Source organism: Poecilia reticulata, chromosome 21 (assembly GCF_904066995.2).
Source record: "Poecilia reticulata chromosome 21, P_reticulata-male-v2, whole genome shotgun sequence".
NCBI classification, from domain to species: Eukaryota; Metazoa; Chordata; class Actinopteri; order Cyprinodontiformes; family Poeciliidae; genus Poecilia; species Poecilia reticulata.
Window position 1 is genome coordinate 25326981 of NC_088850.1, and position 17534 is coordinate 25344514.

The 17534-nt window shown below is 38.4% G+C and overlaps 1 protein-coding gene across 9 annotated transcripts in view; it reads left to right on the forward strand.

Annotated features, from left to right (window-relative positions):
- The window catches only part of epha7 (eph receptor A7), a 206326-nt gene that overhangs the window by 50118 nt on the left and 138674 nt on the right, over positions 1-17534 (forward strand). The window lies entirely within an intron of this gene.

Genomic DNA, 17534 nt, shown 5'->3' on the forward strand with positions numbered 1-17534 from the left:
TCACGATAACAAATTTTGCTGAGCAATTAATTGTCTAAAAAATTATTGCGATAAATGATAATATTGTTTCAAGACCTTTTGACACTGATTTAATGGAAATGACATAATAATGCATGCGATTTCCTGCCATAGATAGATACACTTTATTTTCAAAAGAACACGTAACACTGATAAACTGATAAACTAAATAAACAAAACAGCCAAAAATAAAATGGATTCTCAGTCTCCATTAACAAAAAACGTACTTGAATAAAAACTAAACAACATAAAACCAAAGTGGAAATAAATACTGCGTTCAACCAAAAGAGTGCAGATTATAAAGTCTGTATACTATATTGCCCTTCAGTAATCACTAGATTTATATAGAGAAGATGAGCACATCCGACTACCTAAGCAGTAGTTCATACTACACGATTTTTTGCTTTCCCTTTACGACAATCTTAGATCGTTGGCCGATCTGAGATTGTCACGCACACAGACAGGGGCGCGGTATAGGGGGAAAAGTTAGACAATTCTAAGGGCCCTTAACGACAGGGGTTGCTCCACAAAAAAAAAAAAAAAAATTACAGAAATGATGAAAAAATAATAATCGGGCCCTCTCGATTACTGTTAATGTGTTTTTTAAAACTGCGTTTAGCAGTAAAAATTAAATATTACCCCTCCCAGACCAAAAAACACACATCTATATTTACACTGAACACCCATGTATCTGCATGAAATGGTTCATTCCTGCTTGGCGCACTTGACGGTGACGTTTTCAGCAGCAGACAGTACAAGATAAGAACGACCGTGGCAGTCACTATGCCGCCTAGAAAAATTTTAGAAAACGCCACAAGTTCACTGTACAGTGCCTTGTAGGCCTGTCTGGACTGTGATTGGCTGGTCAGCCTTTCAGTCCATTGTTGACAACAACCTATCAGAGCCTTAATGTGCTTATCCAGCTTATCCTGCTCTCTCCCCTCCTTACTGATAACTTTGCTTGTGAATTATTTTTAAAGTCACAATTTTTATGGTTTTATTCACATTATCGACATCATAACTGGATCACTTCAAACCTAAAGACCGGGAGATTTTCTCACTTTTATTTTTACCTCACTTTTCTTCACCTCCAAGTTGAACTAGGGCAAAATGCCCCCGTCCGACCCCAAGGACATTAGCAGTATTCTACGACGACTTCAGTTTTTAGGAACAAAGATTCAACCTCTGGAGGTGAACTTTGAGATCAACGCTACCTGTGGATATGAAACAACTCTTCCTCAAATCAGCGTAGAGGTCGTACACCCCGCACCAAGCAGCTCACCCTGGGTCGCTCAGGGAGCCAAGCCGAAACAAAAGTCTCACACTGCAGATCCCATGAGACGACTAACAGGGAGAACCCCTCACCTGGATGAATCAGCGTGGCCGGCTCTGAGCCGAAACCCACCTTCAACCTCAACACCTGCTCCGCCAAAGAATAGCAAACAAGCAGCTGGAACCAAAATGGCTTCACCGAACCCGCTCCCAAGGACAAAGCGACCAGCCCAAGCCTCAAAACATTCCGACTCCGTGGGAATCCCACTGAAAAACAGATTTTCTGCACTCCAGCACGAGCCTCTGAGTGAAAACCCACCTTCAAACATCAGCAATGAGGCTAAACCAACGCATCCACCGCACAAAGCTCCGAAGGACAAAGTGACCACCAGGAAAACGAAAGGTATGCCAAGAGTGCTTATTGTTGGAGATGAGGCAGTAAATGGAATCAGTCATGTTTGCAATCCCAAGAAAACGAGAGTGGTTTCTTTTCTTGGTGACACTGTATCTGATTTGACTCGCAAAGTGCTCTCTCTAACCACTGATCAGCCAAACATGGAGACTTTAGTTGTGCATGTTGGAGCCAACGATCTGGCAAAGCAAAAATCCGAGATTCTGAAAAAGGACTTTAATATTCTTCTGGACACTATGGGAAAATTAAAAACGAAGTTATTTCTCAGTGGTCCAATTCCATCGCCTCAATGGGGAGACAAAAAACATTCCAGGCTGTATGATAAACAAATGGCTGATTAAAACCTGCTCTGCCAGCTCAGTGACCTTCATCAATAACCTCGGTATCAACTGGCAGCACTTTCACCTCTTTGGAAGAGGCGGATGCAATCTTAACAAATACGGAATAAGGCTGCTCACTGCAAATATTTTTCATTTTATCAACAAGAACAATGTGACCATCGCTTCAGAAGAACAGGCTCAAGGATGTCTGACTAGGATGAAGCCCTCCGCATATCAAGAACAAACTATTCCAATACAAACTGATAAAACATCGGCTGTCGACAGAATGACTGGTTCCCCTCCCTCTCTGCTCCTACACCCACTCACAAGATCAGAGTTTCTCAGAAAGTGAATCACTAAAGAGAGTCGGGCTGCACCTGAGCCGCCTGAAAATGCTGGTGGAGAATTCAGGTCAGAGAGAAAGACGGACGGACTCTTTCTCCTCCCAGCTGGATAGTATGGATCAACAGGTTCGCCTTGGCACAACTCTCACTTCATCTAAGCCACCTGCCTCTGACCTCCTGAGATCCAGCACTCCGTTTCTGAGGTCTGAGACCGGGTCCAGATATTATCTTACACCCGTCTTCCTCCAGAATGTGTCTGGCCCCACGACATTGCATAGCAAGACAATACCTGTCCGGATCACTACAAGAGAAGTTACAAAAAACAGAAATACAAAAAGCAGCGGTCTTAATTCAAACCTCAGACTGATTCCCTGCCTAAAGGAACCTCAGACAGAAGAGCTTTCATCCTCCAAGTCACTTAAACTGGCTCTTTTAAATACCAGATCTCTCTGTGCTAAAGCTCTATTAATTAATGATTTCATCACTGAGCATAATATTGATGTTTTATTTCTGACAGAAACATGGCTGAATGACAGTAATGAAGCAATCGTACTAATTGAATCAAAGCCTCCTACGTACAACTTTTTAAGTGAGAATAGAAAACACAAAAAAGGAGGAGGAGTGGCTTCAATATTTAAGAATACCATAAACTGTAGTAAAATCTCTTTGGGTAATTTTATGTCTTTTGAATATCTTGGAATCGAGGTTAAAGGCCACAAACAAACTTTGACACTAACTCTATACAAAACACCAACATATGTGGAAAATTTCTTTGCGGACTTCAATGAGCTTCTATCTCTCATATGTATTGATTACGATTGTTTAATAATTGTCAGTGATTTCAACATTCATGTTAACAGCATCCCAGGACCGAGGGGCTAAAAAGCTCTGTAATATATTAGAGAGTTTCGGTCTAACGCAACATGTCAAACAAGCAACACACACTCAGGGACACACACTGGACCTGGTTATCAGTAAGGGTGTGAATATTTCTCTGTAACTGATGTCACCCTGTCGGATCATTTTGCTGTTATCTTTGACAGTTCTTTATCCGTTAACCCATGTGGACAAAAAGCTACCATCACAAAACGTACTTTCACAGAAAACACAGCAGAAACATTTAATCAAATCTACTCTTCTTCCTCACTCTTAAGTTATAGTGACGTAGATAAGTTGATGGATGATTTTCAGTGCAAACTTTCAGATATCATTGATTACATTGCCCCCACTAAAGTGAAGGTTGTGACTGGTAGGAAGAAATCTCCATGGAGAAATGCACAAATAGTTCAATCTGCAAGACAACTCTGCCGTAGGGCCGAACAGAAATGGCGTAAAACTCAACTGCACGTTTATTATGACATCTACAAAGAAAGACTAAGTAACTATCACACAGCACTAAAACATGCCAGAGAGGCTTTCTTTGCAGATGTTATAAACAAAAACACTAACAACGCTCGAGCTTTATTTGCTACTGTTGACAGGCTCACAAATCCTCAGATGACGTTGCCACCTGAACTTCAATCTAATGCCTGCAACAAGTTTTCAAGTTTCTTTTTAGAGAAAATTCAAAAGATCAGATGATTAATCTGCACATCCACTCCAAAGACAGAACCAATGCTGTGCCCAAACAAAACAAATGCAGGAAAAATTACCCAATTTCAACTACTAAATTATAAAACCCTAGAAGAAATTATAAGTCAATTAAGCTCTGGTTCCTGCTGTCTGGATGTCCTACCCACACATTTCTTTAAGAAAGTCCTGCATGTCATTGCTAATGATCTGATCCAAATAGTAACTCATCGCTCTCTTCAGGTGTTTTTTTCCCCCAGGCTTTGAAAACAGCAGTTATCAAACCACTGATAAAAAAGAACAATCTGGACAAATCACTACTGCAGAATTACAGGCCGCTCTCCAACCTCCCATTCATCAGCAAAGTTATTGAAAAAGCAGTTTTTAAACAATTACATTATTGTTAGGAAGTTATTTATCGCTTTGACTCTTTTCAGTCTGGTTTTCGTGCTTACCACAGCACAGAGACGGCCTAGTCAAAGTGTTCAATGACATCCATATGAATACAGACTGGGAGAACCACAGTGCTGGTTCTGTTGGACCTCAGTGCAGCTTTCGACACTGTTGACCACGACATTTTACTGAACCGACTAGAGAGTTGGGTCCGACTCTCCGGACCAGTGCCCCACTGGTTTGAATCCTACATAAAGAACAGAGATTTCTGTGTTCAATCGGAAACTTCTCATCAGAGGTGAAAGGTCACATGTGGGGTACCCCAAGGTTTAATCCTAGGACCCCTTCTTTTCAATATTTATATGCTCCCACTGGCTCAGGTTATAACAGGACCTAGGATTAACTACCACAATTATGCGGATGATACACAGCTCTACATCACAATGTCACCAGGTGACTCTGAACCCATCCAATCACTGAATAGATGCTTAGAACAGATCAATGTGTGGATGTGCCAAAACTTTCTCCAGCTGCACATAAACAAAACTGAAATTATCTTTGGACCTAAAGAGGAGCGAACCAGAGTCAATGCACAGCTTCAGTTGTTACAACTGAAAACCAGCGATCAGCCCGAAACCTGGGAGTAGTGATGGACTCTGACCTGAACCTTCAGAGCCACATTAAGACAGTCACAAAGTCGGCCTTCTATCACCTGAAGAACATCTCCAGGTTAGAGGACTGATGTCTCAGCACGATCTAGAGAAACTCATCCATCTTTAGCCGCATTGATCACTGCAACAGCGTCTTCACAGGTCTGACTAATAAATCAATCAAACAGCTGCAGCTGATCCAGAATGCTGCTGCTTGCCACTAAAACCAGGAAGATAGAGCACATAACACCAGTTTTAAAGTCCCTAAACTGGCTCCCTGTAGCTCAGAGAACAGACTTTAAAATACTGATGTTAGTTTATAAATCACTGAACGGTTTAGCACCACAATACATTAAAGATCTGTTATTGATGTACCAACCGTCTAGACCCCTCAGATCTTCTGGTTCTGGTCTACTCTGCATCCCCAGAACCAGAACCAAACGAGAAGAAGCATCATTCAGCTTCTATGCACCACAAATTTGGAACAATCTTCCAGAAAACTGTAAAACAGCTGAAACACACTTTAAATCTCAACTTAAAACCCACCTGTTTAGAGTTGCTTATGGCTAAATTAGGGTTAGACTACGGGTTTTGATGTTTTCCATGTTTTTATAAAGGTTAGAGTCCTTGTTAAACAGAGATTTAACTAAAGGCTATAAAGGTTAGAGTCCCAGTTGACAGAGTTTCAACTAAGGGCAAAAGGTCAGGTTTGAGGAGACCCCTTAAGGGTAACTCCTCGTGCGTATAGGAAGAATGTTTTTAATATCTTTTTATTTATTTTCTACGTTTTAATGATGTAAAGCACCCCGGAAAACGTCCCAGTTAAACAACGTTTAACTAAAGTTCTACGGGGTTTAGAGTCCCAGTTGACTTCGTTCAACTAAAAACCTAGAGGTTGGAGTCCTTGCCAAACGGTGTTTTTGACTAAAGTTCCTGAGGGTTAGAATCCCAGTTAAACGACGTTTAACTGAAGTCCTAAAGGGGTTTTAATGTTTTTATCTTTTTTTTAAATCTCTCTTTCTCACTGTTTATTCAATGTCACATGCTGTTTTTATTTTAATTATGTAAAGCACTTTGAAATGCCTTGCTGCTGAAATGTGCTATACTAATACAATTTGATTGACTGATTGATGTGTTGAAACTTTCTAGAACTTTTTTTCTGTAGTAGTTTGCAGCAGTTCAACAGCTTTGCAACTGTATAATCAAAGAGGAATTATAAGTGTGATGTTGAATGATCGTTTAGTTTAGTTTGCATCAAGAATTTTAAATTGAGCGATAATAAAAAGACACCACATCTTTGAACAGATGCTTGTAGTTTTTTCTGATACAAATCACCACGCCCTTTAGTTCAAAAATAGTCAAGTTTTTAAAAAAAATAGAGAGGAAGAGAGAAAAAGACAAGAGTGTGAATTTGTAATGCAGTTTTTCTCCTGTGTGAGATTATCAACCATTCAGCATAGTTAGCATAGCTACAGACTACTGTTTGCCTCTATAGCATTTAATGAATTAAGGAAAAGAAATACCAAGATATTTATATATTTAACTTGTCCCTGTACCTCTTACCACACTTAACAACAGATGAGTCAGTCAGCAGCAGCTTTAACCACCATTCCAGCATAAACCCTCTTCTAAGTGAAATTAAAGCTTCAGTAAGTAACTTTTATAAAAAAGTCTTTTTTTACATATTTGTTGAAACTGTCATTGTGTTATGACAGTGTGGCATGAGAGATAATTTGTGAAAAAAATTAATTCCTCTGCCTTTTCCCAGTGCTATTAGAAACAACCAATCAGAGGCAGGTGGTGGGTTTTAGTGCTGTCACAATCTCATGGTGCTGCTCATCCACCCTCCCCCTCGCTCTGTGCTGTGTTGCAGCTAGCATAGCACAAAGCTGTGCAAATTCAAACTGTGAATGCTCAGTTTAGTTAGCATAGCTACTAATGACAGCAGATAAACAGTTTTCCTGTAACAATAAGTTGTTTCTCCACCATTAGCACATTTACATTTAGCAGTGAGTGAATGAGGTTGATTAACAGCACTAAGACAGTCCTCCTGGTTCTGATTGGTTGTTTTTGGTCAGAACAACGCATTACTTTAGCCGGCAATAGTAGTTCATGGAGGAGGTAGAGGAGATTGATTTTTTTCAGATTATCTGTCTCATAACAAACTGCTACGACATTGTGACAACTTTAACAAATTTGGAGATAGACTCAAGAAACTGTAACAGTATCTCTCTCTCTCTCTCTCTCTATATATATATATATATATATATAGCTTGATCCTATATGAATATATATAGAATTAGATGGTAACTGTTTCAAAGGTCTCCACATAATCATTTATACGATTCATGTATGAAACAGTTCAAAATTAATCAAGATAAATGATGGTGACTGATCCTGAGTCCTGGTAAACTCATTTTGTGACAAATTAGAAAATTAGAAACATCAACTGAATCTGTGCTGAACGTCAGAGAATTGTGGCTTGAAAAGTGGAAAGATCTACACTGGACATTTCTGATGAATTCTCATCTAATATCATTGCTCTGTCTGGGATCTCATTGAGCTCAATTTCTCAGGACAAATTTTGTCTAGGCCAAGCTGATATTTTAAATTAGCATAGTGTAGTAGCTAAGTAATATGGTGCAATGAAGTAATTTATTGTAAAGATAACCTATTGTCACTGTTTTAGGTCTACTTTAATTCCTTATGTTGAAATCTTTTCAACATAAGGTATCATCATTTGTTAATGGATTGCCAGTAATGACAGACATATTGATGTTCCCACCTGTTTATGTTGAGGCATATTGGAAAGTATGTGTGAACATGTGCAAGTGTTTTTAAATTCATCTGTGTTGAGTCATACTGTCACGTTGGACACAAAGAGAACTGAGAGTGCATCCTAAGTGTTGGAGTCGAGTGGTGCTATTGGCAGCCGCTCCACTTCGCCTGCCACAGGTGGCTCTTTCATCTTCCCTGTCCTCAGCCTGCCTCTTCTTTCACCCAGTGACCATGAATATGGATTCTTCTGTGTTCCCCTTGGTTTTAAAAAATGAAATCAACTCAGTGCTGCCTTAATAAGTCAGTGTATTGTTATTACAGTTTGTTTTGGTAATGTGACAAATGAGCTGCGAGGCCCCTCCCTTTTAATTTCCTTTAGAGATCTTTCAAGTTCCCAGAGAGGAAAATAAAAATATCCTTAAAATATTCATAAACACATAGCACTAGTCATATAACATTAACTACATTTGGGAGAGTTTATTTATATGAACATCTGGGTTGTAAAATCTTACAGCGGGGAACATGAAAGATAAAAGCAGCAATTTGTTTTTCATAGTTTTATCAGATGAGCTTATCTCTGTCATTATGAGAACATTTTTGAGCAAATTGTGTTTCGGTCTTTTGCTCTTTTCATGTGGCAGAAGTGGTTATAGAGGCATACTGGTGTATCTGGCTGGTGATAATCAAGCTCATAAAAGCTGACGGGGTGGCAGATTTTGTGTCCTTTTTTCAAAAGATGTAAGGATTTCCATTCTTAGGAAACATAGCAATTCAAACACCTATAGCTGGTACAGACATAATTACTAGAGGTGTGCCGATCGATCGGTCACCAATCATAATCGACCGATTTTTGTGAAAAAGTGCATGATCGGTGATCAACGATCATTGGCTCTTGTTGCCGATACCGATAACCTGCATCTCATTTCGCAGCCTGCCTGTGCAGCTGGTCTCCTCTTTTCTTCACACTGCGCAAACACGCAGCAACCAATCCTAAGCAATGTGGAACTATGACGCGCTGAGTGAATGGGGACGTTTGCGTGTTGCGGCACGTCAAAATGCATCAACACAACGAAGCTAATACGACATAAAAACAGTGCCATACTTGACGGAGTTTGGCTACATCGAGGCTCACTGCAGTAAAAAAGACATATGGAGGATCAGATAGCAGGTAAAGCAGCGCACAGCTACAAACACTCACCCGGGTTAGCATGACGGTCAGAAAGCTAAACAAATAACCCGCAAAATTATTTAAGTCTTCGAGGTGCCATGTAAGATGCTGGTTCTGCTCTCGCTGTTGAACCGCTGCTACGCTACAGGTAGTAATATTTCACAGATGGAGCGCCGCTTCTGCTCCACCTGGTAGTGACTCTCACACCGAACCTCTGTTTAAAGCTGCAGCATCTAACCTAAAAAATACATTTTACATACGTATTAAAACTTTCGCTGTCCTAACATGAGACAGATAATCTCTAAAAAAAATGATCGATCTCCTCCCTGCTCTGCATAATTACTCCGCTCAGTCAGAAACAGCCACTCAGAACTAGCAGTAATCAGCTAGCCGCCATGCTATCAGGAAGTTTTCATTCAGTAACTCTGGATTGTTTATTGTAATGGAACCTGTATTTGCCTTTGAATGTTAAGTTTTATACTTGAATTTTTTTGGCACTGTTGAGAGGTTTTATTTTGGCTCTTTGCATTATTTAGCCTCTTCAGAGCCTCCATATGTTGTCAGTCTGTTAAAGATAGTATTACCGATAGCAGTACAATTTGCAGAATGCCTGTTTGTTTAGTTTTCTTCTTGGAAAAAGTTATTAAAAACAAGTTTTTGTCTAAATTAAGGTGAATTCATGGATCCTTTTCCCACATGTAACCGGGTTAGGGTTAGGGTTAGGGTTATGGCCTCAAATTATGTGCTTTATTTGTGAGCTATAAAAGAGCCTTAACATGTAGAATTATAAAAACTTTCCACAGTTTCACGACAATAACTGAAACACATAAGATTTCCCTGGTGAAAAATTAATGTACTAAGTATGTTAAATTTTAGCATACTTGAGCACACTTTAAGTAAGACTAATCATGAGTATACTTCAAGTATACTATGAATTAGTTAACTTAAAGTGTGACATTTTGGAACAACTATTGTGATTGGGTTACATTTAAAATATACTCAGAACGTATTTTAAGTATACAGTGATAACTCGTTTTTTGCAGGGGTTGCGTTCCGAAAATAATCTGCAAAGTAGTTACCTTTAGTTTTTACAATTATTATACAGCATAGTTAAATACTCTACATTGAAATGGAAGAACAAAACCTGTTTTTAGATCAGCGGATGTGCATTTTCATCAATCGGGCCCTAATGTGTTCTGGAGTCATGTCATTAAAGCGTCTCCTCCAAGCTGCTCCGTGAGATTCACAGCTGTATAAAAAAACAACCGATTCTATTTTCTGTCCAGTTTCCTCGCGGTATTACTGAGATCTGGAAAACAAAACAAACAAACAAAACAGCATGCGTCCATATAAGAGATAACGTATTGTAGAAGAAAAATCGCCTATAAAAGGATTCTTGCTCTTGGTTGAGAGACTCTAACATTCACAATTGACATTGAAATAAAATCCAGTCCAACATCTGGTTTCAGGTGATTCCTCTGGAACCTTTTACAGGAAAAATATCACAACTTCAGAAGATGTGCTTTTAACCTAACAGAGCTCTGTGGTTCCTCCTGTCAGTATGAGATTCAGGGTGAGGAGGAACCACATTAGGAAGACAAAGTGGAAGCTGCGAAATCGTCAGAACAAACAGATCATGATGCTAGGCTACTGATTACACCTCTGTCTGGACACAGGTGTCCCTCACGCAGCTGCTGTTACAATTTCCTGAGTCTGTCTGACCCAACAAAAGCGTCTCAATTTCAAAGGGCTTGCAACTGCCTTGCTTTCTTTGGTCCAATACTGATAACTAGTATAATATTTACTGCTCATGAATTTTACATGCAAGAATAAAATTCAGTCTGCATACAGTATGCAAGTAGGTTGCTTAAATTTTTTCTATTAGTTTTCTATTACTGTCTCGCCATGAGCAACAGTCATAAGCAACATGCAAAATATACATGAAGCAATCCAGACTTCTCAAAAATGATATGGAGTTGCATTTTATTCAAGCTGCAGTATGTAACTTTAATAAAAAATAATGTTTTCTCCATATCTGTTAAAGCTGTCACCATGTCATAGCAGTTTGTTATGAGGCAGATAATCTGTGAAAACAATCAATCTCCTCCATCTCCTTCCTGAATTACTATTACTGGTTAAAGTAATGCACCGTTCTGACCAAATCAACCAATCAGAACCAGTTGGACGCTCTAGTGTTGTCAATCAACTTCATTCACTCACTGCTAAATGTGCTAATGGTGGAGAAACAACTTATTGTTACAGGAAAATATTTTATCTGCCATCACTTTTAGCTATGCTTACTAGACTAAGCATTTACAACAGGCTATGCTACCTGCAGCATAGCACAGAGCAAGGGGGAGGAAGGATGAGCCATATGAGATTGTGATTGACATTAAAACTCTCCTGCCACTGATTGGTTGTTTCTAGCACTGGGCAGAGGAATCAGATTTTTCACAGATTACCTCTCATGCCATACTGTCACAACATACTTACAGTTTTAACAAATATGTGAAAAAAATATTTTTATAAAACTTACATACTACAGCTTTAATTTCACTTAGGAGAGAACAGGTCAGGAGGGACGTGGGTAGAGCTGCTACTGACTGACTCATCTGTTAAGTGGTACAAGGGACAAGTTCAATATATGAATATGTTGGTAATTTTTTTCCTTAATTCATTAAATGCTAGTGAAATGGAGGCAAACAGTAGTCTGTAGCTAAGCTAACTATGCTAGATGGTTGATAATCTCACAGTCTACCCACCTCTTGGAGAAAAACTGGGTTATAAATTGACACTCTAGCCTTTTTCTCTCTCTTCCTCTCTATTTTTTTTTGAAAGCCTGATTTTCTAACATTTCTTAGAAGCATAGTAACTGCCACAGTCGTTCTAGTTTCCTACTGTCTGCTTCTGAACAGCGTCACTCTCAAGCGATCCAAGCAGGAACTAACCATTTCATGCAGATCAAGAGGGGTTCAGGGTAAATATGGATGTGTTTTTTGATCTGAGAGTGGGAACATAAAATTTTTACTGCTAAAAACAATTTTCGAAAATACAATATGATTAATTTTGTAATTGACAGGGCCACATTTTTTTATTTTGTATTTCTATGAACAATAAATAAATTGTGGACGGCCCCCTGTTGGTCAGGGCCCCTAGAATTGTCATCACTTTTCTCCCCTATTCAGTGCCCCTTCTGCAAACACATCAGGTTACAGAACAAAGAAGGATAAATTACAACACACTTTCCAGGTGAAACAAATTACATTGTGTTTTCAACATATTACCATTTTGGTAACACTTTATTTAATGGGGTGTGTATAAGACTGACATGACACTGTCCTAAACATGATGAAGCCTTTATGAATGTCTGACTGTTGTCATGAAATGTAATTCGGTAAATGATGACATTTGTAATGCAAAGTTACTTTAAAGGTTGGATTAAAAGTCCATTAAAAGTGCCAACGTTGCATTAGTGTCATTATTTACAAAATTATATAGAGTTGGCACTTTTAACAGACTTCTAATCCAACTTTTAAAGCAACTTTTCATTAAAAGTGTCACTATTTACTAAATGACACTTCATGATACCTTTTAATATGTTCATAACAGGTGTTTATGACAGTATCATGTCAAGTTTTATGCACACCCCATCAAATAAAATGTTGCCCACATTTTTCGAGAGTACATTGCTAATATACTATAAAAGAATTGTACAAATTGTCAATACATTCAAAGTTTACAGACAACATGCTTATGAAAATTAGTACAATAAAACAATAGGTACAACTTTAGAGGAAATGTGAAAAATATTTCAGCAATGACAAGAGTATTGTTTTAATACAATGTCACAGTATTCCAGATAAACTGACATTTCTCCTTCCTAAGAACAGTGAGGATCAACGACAGAACATTCCCATTCACTGCACCACTGCACTTTACAGAAACCTACAAAAGAGAACAATAGAGCAATTAAAAAGAGAAAGCACTTGTATTAAAAAGAGTACAGAAAAATGGCAAAGAAAAAAGTGAGACTTACAATTTTAGAATGTTGTGGACTCGCCATGTATGTGACATCATCAAAACTGATGATGATTGGGACCGGATGCCTGGGGTTTAAAAACATTTCTGAGAGTCTTCTTTGCCTCTTTATGTTAGAAGCAATTTCACAGAGTCAGTTGATGTTGGCATTAACTGTGAAGCTCTTTTTAAGTGTGAACGTAAGGAGACAAACTACCTTAAAAACTTTCCATCCATGATCTGAACATACTGATCCTTGCAGGGTAGTGAGGGGGGCTGGTGGTGCCCATCTCTAGCAGCCATCAGATGAGAGGCAGGGTTCACCCTGGACAGGTCACCAGTCCATCACAGGGCCCTGAAAGCCAACAACAAATAAAACATATGAAAGAGAAATGGTAGATTAAACAAGGGGAATAAATTCTCTTCAATCATTTTTAAATCAAATCATGTTTGTTAACTGGCGTTTTACCAACACTGTTTTTCTGTTAAAACTGTGGCCAGCTGCTCAATAAAAAACAAAACAAACAAACAAAAAACTTACACCATGAAGACGATGTGGAGGTTCATCCTCAGAGCTGGTTGTTGATCTGGTGGAGTCACAGCTTCTTCTGAGACAGGAATGTCTTTAGGTTTTCTAATACCCGATCCCTGGCTTCCTCTTTCATATTTATTTGCTTAGACTGCAAAAATATGTTGACGATAAAAACATTGATGAATGAGTAATAACAACAGCCTCACAATATCAAAGTCTATTTAGCATACTGAGCTAAATTAAAACCAGGTTGAGTTTATGAAGAAAACTATTAAGTTGCAACAAACAGAGCCTTTATGCAGTTATAATGTAACCAAAGAATAGAATTTACTCGGGTTCAGATAGCAGTTTACCATCAACCAGTTACGTTTATTACAAGTTACAGGACTGAAACACATCCAACTACGTCTCAACTTGGTCATACAGTTTTCCTGGAAAACCAACAAAGAAAAACATTCACTCCAAACACGAGCGGAATATATTCATTGTGCTCATTTCACTTAAGCACGCTTATGAACTGTGTGGGACAAATTATATTTGTCTTACTTAGTAGCGAGTCCCCTCAATGTGAAAATAAAATAAAATTTAGATGACGAAGAATTCTTTCAGGGTCTTTGGTAGAAAAAAGAAATTAAAAGATGCTGGCCAGCAAAGAAAATATTTTTCATATAGAGCTCTATATTTGTGTGTGTCTCTGATGCGTACAAAAAAGATCGATGAAAGAGGTTGACCTGACTGGGATGGCGACCCAGAAAGACGATGGCAGCCGGCATCCGAAACGGAAAACTCTGCAGCCTCTTTCTCTTCCTCCGCAGGCACAGGAGTACCTTCCCAATGTTCCGTTCCCCAATATCGGCCACAATAATGCACGAGCAGGAAACATCATATATCAGGTATAAAGAAGTCAGGCGATATGCAGAAGGTAGGCAGAGACTAGCATGTCTTTGCTCTGCAGCAGCTCTGAAACTCCGAAGCCCAGGAGTTCTCCTAGCAACTACAGTGAGGTTCATTTTAAAATAGCAGTTAAGATCTTTTATCAAGAATATAACTTCATAAAATAATAAGCCCCTCAAGAACATCGATGAAAATGAAATATTTCACTTAACATGGCTAATTTGACAGCCATTTTAACTCACAATACCCACGGTAAAACAGGAGTTTGGCTTCTAAAACATTACGGAATTAGCGACGACTTAGTACATAAAATCAGAATACATACATTATAAATCTCCAGTAATGCTCACCTAGCAGGAAAACATCATATAGAAGTCAGGCAATATGCAGAAGGTAGCCAGAGACTAACATGTCTCTGCTCCGCAGCAGCTCTGAAACTCCAAAGCCCGGGAGTTCCCTTAGTAAATGGAACGGTGCCGTAAAGTAATGTCGTACTTTGCTCTCAAAGGGACACTACTCATAAAATAAAAACAATAAAGAAAAGCAAATAACACAGAATAAACAAATGAAACAGAAAAAACAAATGAAATACAGCTGGGTTACAATAACATGAATTTTATTTTATCAATAAAATTGATAAAATAATTATTTCTAAAACCAATGTAAGTTTGCTAATATCTTTACTGCACTGTTCATAAGTAAACGAAGATAATTAGCATTTTAAAGCAAACTTGCTACCAGCTAGCAACACGTTAGCACACGTTAAACTGAGTCCACAAACTGTCACTATTGCTTCTACATCGTCATCCGTGTTTGGTTATTCTAAATTCCCTTATGCTATGTTGGGGGTTTTACTGGATTATCCTCTGGAATCGGGATGTTCGTGACTGGAATCGGTTTTTATGTGGTGTGTTGCTCCTGCCACAAGGCAGGAGCAACACATGAACCGGAGCTGAACATGAACCGATCAAACTTGTTGTACTTTCATCAGCTCTGTGGTCACAGAGGTTTGGAAAATCGGCCGACAATTCTTAAATCTTGCTGTCTAAACCAGACTTAAGACTCACAAGCTCTACTCATCTCCACTCGACCACTGCCCAAACGCTCTCTGACTCTGGTTGCTATGGTGACGTTTACATATCCCTTCAAAATAAGATACAGATGCGCCACAAAAACGAACATTTTACTTTCGTGAAAATTTTAACTCATTATAATGACTAACGGGAGCCCTGAGCTTGTTTCTCTGCAACGAGACGATGGGAAACAATGACAACTGAAGTGTTGCTTATATGCACAGCTTGCTTGGTCTCTACATGGCGAAGCAGTTTGAAGGCTTCATTGCTGGTCGCTGCATGTTACGCAGAGCGGCTTGTAATGTGAGACTCATCTATGGGTCCGGGATAAATCCATTCTCCTGTCTCTTCTCTGGACCCATTCCCCTTTCCAAAGAAACTTTCCAAAGACATCTGATCCGTTTCTTACTCATTTTGCTGCTTGTGGGCTCAGTGTTGGCGCGCACGTAACCAAGAGTATCTGCTTAAAGGATTTTCAAAATAAAAGATCCTCCAGACTCAAATAATGCATAAATCTGAAATATTTCATTATTTCTTGCGCGGCCCGGTGCCAATTGGTCCACAGACCGGTACTGGTCTGCTGCCCGGGAGTTGGGGACCACTGGCCTAAAGAATACACTGAGATGTAATTTAAAACATACTGAAATTAATAAGCGTTAAGTGAATTTTAAAAAATTCTATTTTGAACATATATTTTAAGATATACACAAAATATCTTTAAAATCTATTTTAAATGTACACTTGAACAAGTGTATATTTGCACTTGGGCAAATACATATTTTGTTCACTTAAAGTATACTTTATATATATATTTCTTAAAAGTGTATTTTGGTACTATTATATTTAAGTATGTTTAAAGTTATGTCAAAATTGGTACAAGCATACTTTTATTATACTTCGTATATATTTATAGGTAGTACACTTAATACTTAGTATATTTAAAATGTACTTACAGAAATGTAAGTATATTTGAAATATACTAAAGTACTTTTTTTCCCCACTAGGGTTTACTTGACTTTATTTTTTTTAGCATGGAACAATTTAAATAAGGAGTTAAAACAACAGCAAAATTTAATACAATTTAAAGGGAAATATAAGGAGGTCATTTTCACAAGATATGGAAATATGGGTGAGAATTGGCACAAATGTGCATTTATTTAAATTGAGGCTAACGCATATGAAAGTGTGGGTATGGATGTACGGGTGCATATATTTATTTTTATTTGATTTAATAATGAGTGTCCATCTGAAAACATGGAATGAGTTTAAGTTTCTTCTTCCTACTCCTTTTCAAGCATTTTAAGATTATTTTGTTACATCAAATGTGAATTTATACTTCTATCATGTTCGAAATGAATAAATATTATGTTCAAATATGAACAAATCTTTTAAATTATACTTGCTCTACCTTAACTTAAGTAATAAATACATGGATAAATAGTTTATTAGTCGGTGCACAATTTTCACTGATATATGTAAATTGTGAAGTGCTAGCAGAGGTGGTGGGCCCTTCTAGCAGACATTACAGCTGCTGGTTACCATTCACTTATTATCCATCCACCTCTTCCACTCGGTGTTTGAAAGAGGTTGCTGAGCAAAAAATCCATTAATTTCTAAAGCAGTTCCCCTTGCTTTGGTATTAGAGAGCCCCCACGTACTTGGACATGGTTCATTGCGCAGAAGATGCTTACTTGAGGCATAATAGTATATAATAGCGAATTGAGTTTGAACTTTTAAGAATTTATTTCCAAATCTCAAGTCAGATAGATCAACTGGAACAGGGCAACCTGTGAAGCTGGGATTCTGATGTGGAAAGTGAGTGGTTTCTCAGCAATGAAAACCTGTTCATCTGCATGTCTGTTGTCAGGTAGAAACAGTGAAAGCTGCACTGTTAAACTGTTTATCTGCTTTGTTTCAGACATGAATCAGTCACATTAACGTCACTCCTAAAGCATTTTGATGTGCTGAGAAATCATTCAGCTCACAGAACAGCAGTTCTGTGTTGCTAAAGGACTGGTGTGATTGTACTCTCACATCACACCTTTAAAGATATGGTTGAATGTTTAACTCAACATTTTTCAGACCTTGGTGGCT